The sequence below is a fragment of the Bison bison genome, unplaced genomic scaffold (assembly GCF_000754665.1).
Source record: "Bison bison bison isolate TAMUID 2011002044 unplaced genomic scaffold, Bison_UMD1.0 scf7180017864141, whole genome shotgun sequence".
NCBI classification, from domain to species: Eukaryota; Metazoa; Chordata; class Mammalia; order Artiodactyla; family Bovidae; genus Bison; species Bison bison.
Window position 1 is genome coordinate 5,993,502 of NW_011494713.1, and position 4,122 is coordinate 5,997,623.

Genomic DNA, 4,122 nt, shown 5'->3' on the forward strand with positions numbered 1-4,122 from the left:
CCAGAGCCCAGCCAACATCAAAATGTGATGGGCTTCCCTGGTCGCTTGGTGATGAAGAGTCCACCTAACAATGCAGGAGACATGGGTTTGATCCCTGATCCAGGAAGATCCCACATACCACAGAGCAACTAAGCCTGTGCACTGCAAGTATTGAGCCTGTGCTCTAGAGCCCAGGAACTACAACCACTGAAGCCCATGAGCCCTAAAGCCCATGCTCCACGACAAGAGAAGTCACCACAATGAGAAGCCTGAGCACCACAATGAAAGAAAGCCCACACACAGCAGTGAAGACCCAACACAGCCAAAAATAACAAATCAATAAATAAAATTGTTTGTTAAAAGGAGCAAAATTTATTTTTTAAAAAAGTGAGATCCTAAGCAGAGGGAGAAGTCCAGCCCATACTGATTTCTGTGTTCAGCATTCTTTTAAAAGATTTTAAAAGGAGGGACTTTCCCTGACAGTCCAGTGGTCAAGACTCTGTGCTTCGGGTGCTGGGGGCTCGGGTTCAATCCTGGTAGGGGAACTGACTTCCTATATCCCACAAGCTTCCGGGTTCAGCCAAAAAAATGACTTAGAAATGAGAACAAATGTCTTTTATATTTGCTCACTCATTTAATATTCCTAGTACTCTTCATTTTTTTTATATACATTTGAGTCTCACATCATTTTCCTTCAGCCTGAGGAAACTCCTTTTATAATTTTTTGTGGTGCTAGTATACTGGCAATGAATGATCTCAGCTTATTTTTATGAAAAATCTCTTTATTTCACTTTTTTTTTAAAATTTCACTCTACTTTTAAAGAACCTTTTTTTTCACTATGTACAGAATTCTAGGATAGAATTTTTTTTTAATTTTAGCACATTAAATGTTATTCCTTTATCTTCTGGCTTGTACTGCTTCTGACAAAAATTCTGGAGTAAATCTCCTTTTTGTTCTCTTGAATATGATGTGTCTTTTTTTTCCGTCTCTCTAAAATTTTCCTGTTTTGCACTGGTTTTTATCAGTTAGATTATGATGTGCTTTGATGTGGTATTTATTTGTGCCTCTTCGTGTTCATTGAACTTCTGGCAGAAAGGCAAGTCTGGTACTAGGGTGGCACACTGCTAAAAAAATCCATCTGCCCATGTAGCAGACACAAGAGACACGGGTTCAATCCCTGGGTGGGGAAGAACCCCTAAAGAAGGAAATGGCAACCCACTCCAGTATTCTTACCTGGAAAATCCCATGCAGAGAGGACATGGAGTCGCTAAGAGTCAGTCACAACTGAGCATGCATGCAACCACACATGCATAGGAAAGAATCATTAGAGAAGAATACGTTGAAACAAAAAAAAAAAAAAGGAGGAAGACAGGGAGGCTGACGGTCAAGGTCTCTGGAGAGCAGAGCTTTATGCACACATGTCATGGGGGAGGAGGAGAGAAAAGAGTTGGGGGCCGTACAAAGAGAGACAGCAGCTGTTTGGTTGATGTGCAGAGTGTGAAAGCTGGAATTAGCTCAAGGACTGCCTAGTCTAAAGTTCCATTGTATAAATGAAGAAACGTCAGCGTCAGGGTCTGTGACTTGCTCAAGGCCATAGTTTCTGTGAGTGGCAGAATCAAATGCAGCCCCTCAGTTTCCATCTTGCCCAGTTTCTTTCCTCACTTGCAGCCCTATTTCAGGATGCTTTGTAGATTCCCTCTCCACGCATGTCTTCCATACTCCAAGCATTTATTGCTCTTATTTGTGCATTAAGCCAAAAGGAAGGGGTGGCTCCACTTAGGCTTGAATATGTAAGCTACTTGAGGATGGACAAATAAGAGAGAAGGGTGATCTGAGTCTGGGGGAAGGACCAGAGGAGAGTCACAAATGATCCATTCTTCTGGAAGCAGAGAAACTGAATCAGCTAGAGCAAAGGATTTTGTCCACGAAGGTTGAAAATTAGGCTGCCAGATTATAGAGAGCTTTGAATGCCATAGAAAGGAATTTAGGGATTATCTCTGCTTTCATTTATTCATCAATTTATTTTTTTAAGTGTTTCGAATGCTCACCCTATGCTGTCTTTTGTCTTGAGACTCGATTGGGAGCCAAAAATTGAAAAAAGCAAATACCAGGAAGTACACAGAATAGTATCAGGTCCTTTGAAACACAGTAGGTAAATCCACATTTGAATACTGATCCTAAAGGACTGTGCATACATCTGTGCTCAGTTGCTTCAGTCGTGTCCAACTCTTTGTGGCCCTGTGGACCGTAGCCCTCCAGGCTTCTCTGTCCATGGGATTCTCCAGGCAAGAAAACTGGAGTGGTTTTCCATGCCCTCCTCCAGGGGCTCTTCCTGACCCAGGGATCCAACCTGTGTCTCTTGCATCTCCTGCATTACTGGTGGATTCTTCACCGCTGAGCCACTAGGGAAGTCTCCCTAAGGGACTATACTTACCTGAAAATATAGGTATTGTCTTTGTTCTCCTGACATGGGTATATACATGGCCAACTGTGTATTAAATTCAGTGCATGGCAGAGCAGAAAGACCCCTGGATTTGGATTCAGAAGAGCTTGGTTTTGGTCCTGGTTCTGCTTCACTTTACTTCCTAAGCCTTTGTCTCCTCCTCTGCAAAACAAAGAGTGAATTTCCCTAGTGTCCAGTGGTTAAAGTTCTGTGCTTCCAATGCAGGGCATGCACAGGTTTGATCTCTGGTTGGGGAACTAAGATATTTCATGCTGCACAGCACAGCCAAAAAATTAAGAAGAGTGAAGGAGGGGGAGAGAGAGAGGCAAAAAAAAAAAAAGGAGGAAGGAAGAAGGGGAAAAGAGACCACCAATTTCTCTTTTAGTTTAAATCCTAAAGCTTGCTTCTCTTGAACAGAATAAGATTCATTTAATTTATTCAGAGACCCTTATTAAGTGACTTCATGCAAAGCACAGTCCCAGTGGCCAGGATACAATTGGAAGAAGATAACAGCCCAGCTTCAAAGCATCCCATTCCAGGATCTCATATGCATTAAAATACGGTGAAGATAGCAGCCCAACCTCAAAGCATCCCACGCTGGGATCTCTTAAACATTAAAATACAGTGAACATGGGTGGATGGAGAAGCAAGGACACATCTGCTTAGGTCACCCAGCCTCCCCACCCTGAATCACTCAGACCTATACAGCCTCTTTTTCCATAATAGGTGGACTCGGGGCCTCCATCAGTCACTTCACAGAGTGCCATATCTGGTGAGAGAAGAGACCTGCAGACACATGAAGGCACAAGGGTATCACATGGCACGTGGTGAGGGCAGGGAGCCTGCTGGAGCTCCTGGGGGAGCCCACCTCCCTCTGTAGGGAATGTAAAGCAAAGGATTTTAGACTGACATTCCTGAGCCCCAGGCTGACAAGCGGAGCTTCTGTAGCCTAGAGGGAAGTGGTATAAGTGTGCTCAGGCTGCCACAACAAAACACACCATCTGCAGGCCGAAGTCCAAGATCACGGTGTTGGCAGGGTTGATTTCTCCCAAGGCCTCTCTCCTTGGCTTGCAGACAGCCACCCTCTCACTGAGTCCTCACATCGCCTTTCCTCAGAGCCCGTGCATCTCTGGTGTCTCTTCTGTGTCCAATGGCCTCTTCTTATAAAGGCAGCGGGCAGCTTGGATTAGGGCCCACCCCAGTGGGCTCCTTTTAACTTCAGTCAGTCACTCAATTCAGTTACTCAGTTGTGTCCAACTCTTTGCAACCCCATGGACTGCAGCACGCCAGGCCTCCCTGTCCATCACCAACTCCCAGAGTTTACTCAGACTCATTCATGTCCATCAAGTCGGTGATGCCACCCAACCATATCATCCTCTTTTGTCCCCTTCTCCTCCCACCTTCCATCTTTCCCAGCATCAGGGTCTTTTCCAGTGAGTCGGCTCTTCTCATCAGGGGGCCAAAAGACTGGAGTTTCAGCTTCAGCATCAGTCCTTCCAATGAATATTCAGGATTGATTTCCTTTAGGGTTGACTGGTTTGATCTCCTTGCAGTCCAAGGGACTCTCAAGAGTCTTCTCCAACACCACAGTTCAAAAGCATCAATTCTTCAGTGCTGTTTTTTTAATAGTCCAACTCTCACATCCATACCTGACTACTGGAAAAGCCATAGATTTGACTACATGGACCTTTGTCAGCAA